At 39.3% G+C, this 12,856-nt stretch overlaps 1 protein-coding gene across 11 annotated transcripts in view; it reads left to right on the plus strand.

Moving 5' to 3' along the window:
- DPYD (dihydropyrimidine dehydrogenase) overlaps positions 1 to 12,856 on the plus strand; it is a 333,346-nt gene that overhangs the window by 277,677 nt on the left and 42,813 nt on the right. The window lies entirely within an intron of this gene.

Below are 12,856 nucleotides of genomic sequence, written 5' to 3' on the forward strand. Positions count from 1 at the left end.
GTGCACTTAATGTTTTTTTAAGCCCATCTTGGTGTCTGCTCGGGTCAGTGTAGGCACTGATCTTGAAATAAGTGAGGACTAGCTCAGGCCAGAAACATCTCTTCCAGGAATTATTGCTTGTGCCATTTAGTGGTATGGTGAGTGAAAAACTAAGAGGTCAAAATCACAGAGATGATGCAAAAGGGCAGCAGTAGAGCAGGCCCACTGCTTTGGAATTCCAAGTTTTTACCAGTAACACATGAAAACGATTTATTTTATCTTGCAGTGAATAACAGTGACTTTGAATGCAGAGGAAGGGCTCAGTGATTCCTTCTGTCTAATCTCAGCTCTGTGCTGGGGAGAGTGATGACCCATCGGGGCCTGCAAGTCTCAAGCACAGGGTGCAGTCTGTGCTGCTGAGTTTCTCCTGCCCACCCCACTCGGCCCCTGCCACCCATACACTGCCCTGGGGAACAGAGGCTTTTCGTCAAGTCAGCAGAGAGGTTTGTGGCAGAGAGCTCTGCTGGCCGTGAGCACAGAGAACAGGTGTGTTTCGGCACCTGCTGGCAGCGTGCGCTTTCTGATGCACGCCATGGCTCAGAGTAGGAGAACAAAACCTGTACAAAGCTGTTCACCAGTGAATAGATTGCTGGATGCAGTAGCAGGCCACCAGAGCTGTATGACTGAGAGTCAGATAGATTCAAGAAATGGCTCTTTACATCTGCCAGTAATTTTAAGGAAACAAAATACCACTTAAGGCAAACAGGTTTTTCACATGTAAGTCTTTTGATTTAGATAAGAGTAGATAGAAATATATTTCTTAGATAGAAATAGAGTTTTAAAAAATGCTAAACCCTGTGTTCCCAAAGCAGCTCAATGTGTTTCTACGTCCTTTTGAGTATCCTCAGTCACATTTGAACTTTGCAGCCATTTTATCTGAAATTTGGCAGAAGATAGAAATTATTTTACTATAACAAGTTTTGGGAAAATGAAAAAGTCAGTCAGTGGAGAGTATGTACCTGCATTCCTTCGCTGTAAGAACGATCAAGCTATAGGCTCACCTCCATTAGACCTCTGAGAATCCACATGGGACAGCGCTGCCAGGGTTGTGTCAGCCACAGGAAAGGCTTTAATTGGCAGTCACACCTTATTAGACGTCAGAGAACCCAACCAGGAGACACAGACCTGCTGGAAGCCAGGTATCATTAGCTCTGCTGCTCACAGAGCCGCATGCTTAAAAAAGTCTTCAATGGTCGTGGCACTGAATGGAGTGGCCCTTCTTTGCTGAGCTGAAATTTGCAGTACATGGAGAAACAAAAGAGGGAACAAAGTGCCATTTGAACATGTCGAAATAAAATCAAAAGAAAAAGGAATGTGGAGGATAGAGGAGTTGGGACAGAGATGCATACAGTGATCCTTCTAATAAACATTTCATTATTTTCTACTTTTTACTTTGCTCACTGCTAATTAGAGAAACTCAACCTGTTCTCAACTGTCTGTCTTCCTTTGTTAATGAAAAAAAAGTCATTAGAGGACTGCCACGCTTGCTCTGCTACATATACTTTGCAGTTGCTAATTGCTGGTGAGAATTCCTTTCAGTGGAAATCTGAATTTCTCAGACAAAAAAATTCTAGTAAGTTCTTTGGTCATGGATAAAAATATCAGATTATAACAGGTTTTCATTATTGATGTTTACTTATATTACTTTGACACTTTTAATGAAAAGTTACAGTATTCAAATCATCGTGTCATAAAGTTCCAGACTGAACTGTAAGCTAATAATGCCTTTTTATTTTGTGCAGTTCTGTGGTAGTTTTACATTTTGTTTGGAGCTGCTTAAGGGATTTATCTATTAGCTTTCCTTTCTTCCTGCTCATTTCACCAGCTAGTAAATGAGGTCTGCATAGATAGGATTGTTATTTCATAAATTTGTAAGAATGAATTCAAGCTCATTCCATAACAATTGCTATTTGTCATTCTTATAATGGATTCTCATGCAAAGTAGGTTTAACTATCACTGAATGGTAATAATTATTTAATAACAATTAGGTCTCAATGAAGCATCAGCTGAAATGCTGTCCTATGGCAGTTGCTCCCAGCCCCTGCAGAGGATTTGTTCTCTGCTCTCACACCTGGGGACACTGAGTCTCCCCTTCCCCCCCTTTCTGCCCACTCTGAGTCTGGTGGCTCAGTGACTTCGGGGTTGAAGACATGCAAATAGTAATTGCTTTGGCAGCACTGTCTCTCCTTCCTCATCCCAAGGATCCACAATACTGTTTCATTTTCCAGTACTGTTTCTATTTTTAATGTGGATACACACTACTAGTGTGGATTCACACTACCACTGACTGAACAAACACAGACTCATCCTCCTTACAGATAAAAGGACACGATGTGAATTGACATCAAGTGAGTTTTTGTTTAGAAGTTTACAAAGTAAAAGCAACATGGAGATGATTCTTCAAAAGTCACTTGGCTAATAGTGTAAGAAATTGTGGGCGAATTGTTTGATTCAGTGCAGGTTGCTTTCAGACACGAAGCTTGCTTTGTAGTTTTGTTGTAGTCAAAGTTACCCTTGGGTACCAACGTCGAAGTGACTGGAAATCAAAACTGGAAAAGTATCCAACTCATGTTGGATATTGAAAATGTAAATAGAAGGAAACATAAGCACGGTGGAAAATGCTGAGGTTTTTTTTCTTGTTACTGCCATCTCCATTAATTAGAGGATGTCCTATATTTTCTTTTAAATTATACTTATTGTAACGGCAGAGGACTTCATTTTCCTGCAAGACAAAATGCAAAACATTCAGGATTGCAAAGCTCTGCCGTCACAGACGTTTTTCTCAGAAACGTTGCCAGCCATACAAAGAAAGTACGCTCGCAAGACATTTTCCATTTTGTATTGTCACAGCTCTGTTGATCCTGCAGTCCGTGGGCTGTGCACCAGCTCAGGTCAGTGCAGGGCTGATTGCAGTTTAACAACAAGACCAGATGACCATTCCACTGGTTTCCCCAGAGGTAGAAAAATCTTTTTTTCTGCCCAGGAAGGAGGAAGCAATCTGGGATTGGGAGCCCCAATGCCTTTTGAAGTATTTTTCCTGCTACAACATAAGCCCCCTGACACAGCTTGATCTGTCTGCTGAGAGGTCCTTTTATCCATGCGATTTGAATGAAAGAAACAAACAGAAACTGTTTTTCTGAAGCTGGCAGTACATTTAAGAAAGGGTTTAATTTCCTTCAGTATCTGAGTTATGTCACTGCTTTTCTTGCTGATATTTGTTTTTTTGGACAGAGATAGGTAAAACAATCCCCAAGGAAATGTGGAAGCGGGTTTTTATCTCAGACACAGAGGATTCAGAGGGTCAGAACTATTTTATTCACATGAATCTCACTCTTCAATGGACACAGCAGCTGCTGCACAAATTCGTACAGGCAAGCTGATAAAGGATGAAAGTAATTTTAACTGAAATAAAATGTGACAGTAGTAGAGAGAAAGACTCACAAGGATGAGGGGTTAATCATTGCAGGACTGAACTGGGGTTCCAAAATGAAAAAATTGCTTTTCTGTTTGATTTTGAGAAGTAGGAGGCATTCAGAATTCTGGTCACAGGATGATGTCCCTCAGTGGATGGTTCTCATTAGAGTTTGTTAAAAACTTCTTTAAGGAAACTGTTTCTCATTGACAAATTGTATTTAATCAAAATAGATCTGGGTTCAAGTCCCTGCTGTGCCTGATTCAGTATCCTGGGTTGAAAAACTCACAAGCTCTACCCTGGATCTGCTATGCATTAATGAGCCTCTGCCTTACCAATGTGTTTACCCTCCTGCAGGATAAGAGGCCACAGGAAAGCTGCACAGGGAGAATCCAATGACCAAGAAATAGCTATTCTGTCACAGGAAAGTTTCAGGATAGAAATGGTTTTTCATTTTAACAGATAATAAGATTTCTAAAAATACGTGTTAAAGAAAAAATATTATTTGGGTGAATCAAAATTTTGTTTCAATCACTTTGCAGCATATTTTATTTTTGACCTTTTCATTCCAATTAACTTGGATTGCAAAACAGGTTTTTTCAAGTTAAATGGGGCTGTTGCATTCCATGTTGTCAAACAGCACATATTGGCAATTCTGAAACTTTTTTCCACACATTTTTTCACAATGCAGTTCTTTTCTGAAAAGCATGTTTTCCTAGAGCCACTCTCGCTTCTGACAAATACGCATTTCCAAAAATGGAAAAGCATACTGACTCCAGTCAAGACAGGTTGGAGTTCCTGTTGTTTAGCTCACAAAAAAAAAGTCTTAAAAATGTTACTAACTTCTGACTAAATATGCTATGATGCAGTCTGACTTGCAACATCAAACCTCTAGATCTGAGCAACTTAACTAGTATCTGTTTTAAAAATACCTTTTGAGGAACTGGAGGGATGTAGGTCATTGAAATGGGTTGAGTACATCTCCATCTACCTGGCACAGCTGCTGATTCTGTGCCTGCAGCTGCAGAACCATTGGGAGAATGGAGAGATTTCATTTTCCACAACACAACTTGTAAGAAAGAGGTGAGACTTTCAGGTGTTAACAAACTAAATGTGAAGTGATATTCAAAATATATTTAAAGATGGAGAGCCTGTGTATGTGATTGCACTGTTTACAGAGGGGAGTTTGTTCATCTGCTTTCAAAGATATCTTTCATTTTATGGATCTACAGTACAATGATACGATTTGCTGTAGATGGCTGATTATAAGGCTATCTGTACACTCCTCAATGCTCAAGGCATGTGGAATCATATTTGTTTTCTGAGCAAAGATGATCATGATCAGCACTTTTATCAGTGTATTTGCCCACCTACTGCATAAAGGTCCACTTTGCAGTTCCAAGAACTGACAGAATGCTCTAGTGAGATAAGGAAATATAACCATTCCTCCAGGGATGGTTGACAGGAAAAAAAAAACAACCAAAATACAGTTACCACAGGGAGTCTTCTGAAAATTCTTGATTTCTTCTGCATTTGCCATCTCAAAGATTTGGGATACAGAACTGCATCATTCAGGATCCCTTGATAAGTACCAGTTTCCCACTTCCAAACATCCAGTTTAGGTATTCAGATTAAATATACATTAATTGGTATAGAAAACTTAAGGGGAGGAAAGATAGATTTGAGCAGGCTATGAATTAATGCATCGGATAACATACCTAACGGCTCCCTTACAGTGCTCTTACCTCCCAACATGCCAATGGATTCTAGCCTTCTCCTTTGACATTGCTGGCCACTCACTAGTGCCCAGGGTTGCTAGACAAGTTTTGTGTACTGCAAAACCCAGGTATTCTGGGTCCCAGCAGGGATAGCTATCACCTTGGTGCTAAGGCAGCTTCTCCTGACAGCCTGTCTCAACAGGCTTCTGCGGCTTCACAACAAGCTGTGTGCCTCTTCTCGCTGCCCAGCTACAGCCTCCTGCTTCCCTTACCTGTGCTTCCTGCCTCCATCCTCATTAAATGTCTGCTCTGCTCTGCTCAACACCACTACAGCACTCCGTTGTCCTTTTATAGAGAGGATCCGAGCTGTGCAGGAGACAGAGCACTTATCCTGCAAGTTGTCTTGCAGACCTCCATCTCTTTTTAGCTCATTTTGACCTTCATTACTTACTGACATTAGCCTATACTTCTGATTAGAATGACAGTTCACTGATAAGCTCTGTTCACATAACTAAAATAATTAACATATTTAATTACTGACGCTGGCATGATGTTTTACCATTCGGTCTTTTTTTTATATAGGCTTCTTAAGACCATGTGTGAGTGGTTGCCTACTCTGCCAATCATGGAGCAGCATCTTTGAATCTTTCTGCTGTATGTTTCCCCTTCCGTGTCACCAGTAAGCCTTCTGCTCACTGGGATGTTAAGCCTAGAACTCAGTAAAAAAAGATTGTGTTTTTTTTTTCCCCACAACTCAGAAAATTCATAGATACAGCATAGAAGTCCACCGGACTGCTTTCTGAAAGCTGTCCTGGACTTTGGAACAAAGAGTAGTTCATTAGTTGATGTAGCTCAATTCTAATGTTTTAAAAAGGCTATCAGCCATCATCCAAATCAGTTTTGCATCTTGATCCAGTAGCTGAAGCCTTGTTAAGTAACATCCCATCTGCTAACCTATATCTCTAGAGTCATTTAAGCAGCTAATGTGAATGAATCAAATCATTCCATCTGTACTGTATCAATATTTGGAAAGCTTTCTCTCAGTTACAAATTTATTCTTTGTAACAGAGATCTTGTTTTTTTTTCCGGAGAGTGCACCACATTGTCTGATAATCCACTTCTGCTAATATTCTTAATTCTGCAACCCTCCAGCACAACTAATAATTACTGATAGAAAGGATAATTTAGGCTATGCATTTAATGTAGTGGTAAGTCAGTGCTCACTGAGACATGAGAAGGAGGAACCATTGTATGTAGACAGCTTTTCCATGGACATTGTTATCCTGAAGACTGTAAGTACAGAAACCCCTCTTGGAGAAGATTTCATGTCTCCCTACTGTCAGGTAGCAGCTTTTTCCACTTTGTTCTGAGTACTGTGTTGGGCAACCAGTGCTATGTTTACTGCTTTTTACTTTGCATGTCTGGGCACATATAGATCCTTGTAGAGGAGCTGGAAAGCACATACTGTAATTTCCATAGCCAAGGGCTATGCAGCAGATAGATTGCATGGCCCAGTAAGATCTCCCTTTCAGCTGAGACAGTTTTTCCCAATTGCTATGGAGAATAATTTTAAAATTGTAGGTATACCTTTCCTCAGATTAAAATCGTGCTTTTGCCCACAACAATAAAATTAATTTTCTGAAGACTGTTGATTTATATGGATAGGTAGATAGGCAAAAATAGCATCCTTTCTGAAGCACCATGCATTCATTTATAATTTCAGTCTTTTTCCACCAGAATCTTAGTCCACAGATGGTAATAAAGCAAACAAACAAACAAAAAAAGGAAAAACAAACACAAAAAAATCAGTAGCCTAAACTATACATTGAAAAATAGCTTAGAGTCATTCATAAATATTTCTCTAACAGGAAGGGGGATTTATGTCTTCAGCAGTTATCAGGAAGAATTTTAGTAGAAAAAAAATCTTCCATAAAAGGGTGATAGATAATGTTAAAATAGAATATATATCATAACATAAAATCAAAAGAGTGCATAATTCTTTTCTTTACCATTTGGACATATCAGTAAAAATATTTCAAAGACAGTCAGCCAAATTAATAGGAAAACAATGTTAATTCATTGTAAAACATCTCCTGGGTGTGCAGGAGATGTTTGTTTATCCGCTTGCTGTGATAAGAATATTAGAAACAGTAAAGTCAAAGGCCGATTTCCTAATAGGATGGCATTTTGAGAGCTATTTTATTTAAAGATCCTGTGCAGTTTAGAACCAAAGCCGAAATAAGTCTCTGTCTTCTGGGGAAGCAAGATGGCATTCTGCTAAATGCTAGAATTTTATCATTTGAAGGGGGGAAAAAAAGCAAAAAGAAAGCAGCCAGCAAGACCTAAGAATATAAAAGCATTTGAGATCTCAGAAGGAGTTTAAATCAATGCACTGCCACAGTTACAGCACAGATGAAAGAGCCTGCTGTCTCAATTGCCAGGAAACTACTTAGAAACTCTCACTTTGATTTTATTTATTTATTTGTTTATTTATTTATTTATGTGTTGCTAGCCTGTTACATTACCACTAAATACAGTATATGGGGACATCACTGCTTTGATGTTGTACAGTTACAACAAATGGAAGCTAATATGGTAGAACAGCCAATCTATGTGATTTGCGTTTGTATATACAAATATATACCCATCAATCTTCTTACTTCTAGACTGCGTATCAGTGCCACCCATATGCCTCCTTACTGTTACTTCTGTTTTTTTAAAAATGACAATTATTTTATGCCTGTATTCTAAAGAGAGCTACATGTATATATTTTGGAAGGTGTAAAAATTAAAATTTTCTTCAAGCTATTGTTTCTTAAACCACCTACCACAAATTCAGAGATTCAGTAGTGATCTGAGACAATTTCAAATAGGAGCATGACTGCTGCCAGACATTACAGCGTTCTTGTTCTTGCAGATCTAATCACACCAAGACATGCTCTTCTTGAAAAGCAACCCATTTTTGAACAGACTTTATTCTCTGACCCGCTCCAGACTTTTGCAGCGAACCAGCAGTGTAGGAGATTATAGACAGCTTACCTCTTGTTAGCTGAAAGTAGTGAAGAACAAATGTGCCTCAATACACATCTCCTCTGTTGAAACTCTTGCTATTGATGGCATAGAAAGAATGCAGGTGGGGACTAGTGTGCATTTTGATACTATCTTCCCTACCATCAACCCTCCTACTGAGATTTCCCAACGTAATTATGAGTATTTGTAAACAGAAGGCCGTGGGGTAAGAGGGAGTGGACAGAGTATGCCTGAAAGAGAGTGGCTGGTTTCTTCTTTCTAGTGTTATAGAAATTATTGTCATCTGCAGCATCCTCCATTGGAAAAGATGAGAAAAGCATTGAATATAAATTGTTTCAGTGGATGATCTGGCTGGAAATGCTTCAGCTGCTTTGTCCAGGGCACTGCACAAGTGGCACAGGTCTTGCATACAGTCCCCTGGTTTATGCCAGAGTTTGGGCAGGATGATAATGCAGTGTGGGGATATTCTTCCTGTTCCTACTAGAAACGTAGGTTATGGGCTAAACCCTAAAGTTCTTACACAGATCTCTCAGGGGATTTTTCTCAGGAAAGACTTCAGAAATTGCCTTCTTTTTGTTGTGTAATGATTCCACTAAAAGCAGAGGCACTTACAGTGTTGTATAACTGCTGTAGTAGAACCTGTCACTGATAATGAACTTTTTCTTCGTAGTATGCAAATTAAAAGTTTCAGATTGATGTGAATGATTAAAAAAAATCATGTATCCTGTAAAATTCTTTTTACACAGTAATAACCACCTGACAATTTACACCAGTTCCTCAAGTAAGATTTGTAATGACTCTAGATTCTTTGACAAAGCTAGACTGAGTATTTATGTTTATTTAGTAATAGAGCAGACAGGTCGTTTTGTATGCAAGACATCAGCAGGGACCTTTGAGTGCTTCCTCCATTGCTGCATTTTGCAGAGCGCTTTTACTTAGAGCCTTAGCCTGTGATTCATTTTGCACCCACATTCCCCAATGAGATCATGCTGTGTATGTTTGATTTACCAGCAGCAAAGCAGGCATTGTGTGTCTTTTAGTATCTCAGACATGTCTGTATAGATTAGAACTGTAACCTAACATTGCAACTTATACTGAACAGTTTTATATTTCAGAATATTAAGAGTACAATATTACTGCTCATATATAATATGTTGGCTTGTTTATTTCTTTTGGGGAGCAAGGAGTAACCACTGGAACAGGAAGAGGAATCTGGATTTGGTGGAAAGAAGGGGTCTTACAGTCAAGGCTGTTGCATAGTCAGGCAATGCACTAAAACCAAGCTTGTGCAAAATTACCTCCCTGTATATGAATACAATAAGAATAATACACCTTACCTTTGTCAACAGGAAAAGAATGATGCCTTTCTTTTCTTGCCTGAATTCTAGTCCGAAGCTAGAGATAAATATAAGCAATGGACAGCTGAGAACTTCACTGTGATCTTCACTGTCTGTTGCTGTATTGCTTACAGGCCCTGCCTCTTCTGAAGAAAAGGCTACTTTCTGCCTAACTATTTCAGGTGAAAGCCTAGGTTAGTACACTGCTGAATGTTAATTAACTCACCAGACTGATTCACTTGGATTATGCAGGGCCAAGGGACATCAAACAGATGCCGTCTCTGTCATGTGAAGTCCCAGCACCTCTGTTTGCTAAAACCTAGGGTGATCGACCAAATAAGCAACCAACCCACTACCTGTTCATAAGCAATTTCTGTTGGCCGCAGGTATGGACTGCTGGTCTGGATCAATATAACCATTCGTATGTGCTCAGTTGTGAAGTTTAGGCTTTTGCTTCAGGGAATAAAGGGAAGCAAATTTGATTGTGTTTGGTCTTGAAAAGCTTGATATTAGGGAGAGGGGGAAAGCAGACAGAGCTGCTCTCCATCTGGTTCTAGCATGAGGCACTGTCAGCAGCTGTCTGGGTAGCACTCTGTTTGCATTTCTCTCCCGTTGAGGTGGTTTAATAAGACATTAAATGAGAGATAGTGCAATCAAAAGGTAGTTCCATTTTAAAAACAGCTACAGCTGGACCTGCTTTTGCTACTCTTCACGCCTGTAAAATAAGATATCAGCAGAAGAGAGCATTCAATATTCAGCTCTGCGAGGGAGAAAAAGCATGCCCACTCCCACTGCAATCAGCAGGACCAAAGCAGGGGCACTGGTGATGTGTGAGACAGGCCGGCTCAGTTCTGAGATTTTCCTGGAAGTGTGAGTTTATGTCTCGCCTGGTCCGCTGCCCTGCCACCTCTCTTGTGTTGAGAAGGGAGCACGGTGTCATCTAAACAGAGGCAGCCAGATGTGATGCTAAAAATCTCTCTCTATAGTGTAGAAATCATTATGGCTGACATGGTGCAGTGCCCCTTTCTCTTGTTCAACCTCTTTTAAAAGGCAGCAAAGTCTTCTGCATTAATTGGAAGATCAATGGAAGATACTGCAAGACTAAAACACAAATATCACCATCCAATATGTACAGCATAAGAAATTTGGAAGTTCAAAATGTTTTGGAATTCTCCACAAACATGGCCAAAACTATTTCTGTTGGTTTTGTACGTATTGATGTTTGAATATCCCTTGTTCCAGGAAAAGCCTGTAAAAATAACCTGCTTTTATCCCAGTGAAATCAGTGAAAAGCATATCTTTGGGTAATTATCTGCACCGTTGGGCACCAAAGTCATAAGGCTCCTACAGAAGAGAAAGATTGTCTGAAAATACTCACTAATTCAGTTTCTAAGACTTTCTATTTCAGATAGTATTTTTCCTCAGTACAGTGATCTACATTCTTTTTTTTAAAAAACTGCATTTTCCCTTCAGTTCTGGAACCTACTTGGCTTCCCACTGAAGACAAACAACACAATGCACATAGAGTTCGGATTGATCCCAGTGTGCCTTAGTGTGATATCATCTTCTGCACATTCTTACATTGTTGCAGTTCATAACATTGCACCATAAGATAGAAAACAGTAAAAGCCTCTTTATTTATAAGGTTATTACAGGTATCCCCCAGTGTATCTTGTGTGTATACATTCTGTCAAAATATTTCAGGATTTTGACAACGGTGCCTGAACTTTTTTCAAGTGATATGACGTGGCTTTTAAGTGATTTTTTTTTTTACAGTTTTAGTATTTTTAAGTATCACGAATAAAAGAGTTACCTGTGCACAAAAATAATACAGAATTCTTTGGTGAACAAAGAGGTTTAAATAAGCACCAGTCAAGTTTTGCAGTTAAATAGCCTGCACCAGAAATTACTAGGATGTTCTCTGTAAGTTCTCTGGAATAATAATAAAAAAGTCTTGAAGTCTGAGGAAGGAATAGCAGACCTAATTAATGCCCACACTGTTTCTGCAGAAAGATAGATTTTGTGTAATGTAAATGCACTGCATAGAAAATGTTCTTGTGCTTAAATTGTAGTTTGTCCTTATTTTTTTCTTGCATAGCAATAGCGTATGATATTTTACAATGTGAAGTGCACCTTTCTTCAAATTTGCAAGTTGTATTATCATATCTTAAATGTGAAAAAGAATTATATATTTCCTGTATTTAATTTTCCCTGTATTATTAGGTGTTGATACCAAATATGATCTGAGGTATATTTTTATATCTAAAGAGTGTACGTTTGTGCACACCCATACATTCACGTTCGAAGGTAGATAGCTATTTCAATTTTGCGCTCATTATGTGTGTATGTAAATGCCAGTTTTATCAGGAGCATTGTTTTTAGTTTTTAGAATAAAAGCTGAATCAGAATCTGAAAACACTGACACATCTGGAATTTATGAGTATTTCCAGGGAATGACAATTAGTGGTAGTCAACCAACCTTGTATCTCTTCAGTGGTGGATTAGGATTTAGCTAATGAGGATGTGTTCAGAGAGGAGCTGGAGCATTTTATTCACTTGTTGTCAGTTTAGTTGGGGATCTCTGTGGGTTTCAATCTGAGCTCATACCCACAGGGTAGTTTAAAAAATCCTTGTAACTTATAAGGCAGTTTTCTGCTATCAGTAGTTCTACATCTAGAACATGGCAGATCGGGGATTGTTTCTCTATGTGCTTATAAGGCTACACTGCTATCTGTGTATCTAAAGCACCTAAAGTATCCTTTTGGTGATATCCAGGAAGAGGACAAGCAGTAATGGGCATAAATTGGAATACAGAAAATACAATTGAAATATATGAAAAAAACTGTAAGGGAAATTAGACAGTAAACCCTGAGAAGTTGTGAAGTGTCTTTGGAGATACTCAAAACCCAACTGGATCACTCCTCGATAGCCTCCTCTAATTGACCTTTCTTTTAGCTGGAAGGCTGGACTACAGAATCTCTCCTTGGCAGGAGCCTAAATCTCTTTGTCTGCGCTTAACAAACAGGGCAGGCTAGGAAATGCCCAGCATCTGCAGGTAATGTCTGTGTGTGTGGCAGCAGAGTCCTGGAGGTGCACTGTGGTCAATCTTGGGGCAGACGCTGCAGGCTTGCTTCTGAACAGCCTTTGGATGTGGTCTAAGGGATGCCATTAGGAAACCGAGGTGTAATCAGAGTTACACAGCCCTTTTTTTTTTTCCTGAACTGACATAGGATCAAGCAGCCAATAAATATCCTGAATTCTCATAATTCTTTGCTAGTGTAGTTTCGATAAGGGTCATCGATCAATGAATCCAAAACGT

Source organism: Numida meleagris, chromosome 7, assembly GCF_002078875.1.
Source record: "Numida meleagris isolate 19003 breed g44 Domestic line chromosome 7, NumMel1.0, whole genome shotgun sequence".
Taxonomy (NCBI): Eukaryota; Metazoa; Chordata; class Aves; order Galliformes; family Numididae; genus Numida; species Numida meleagris.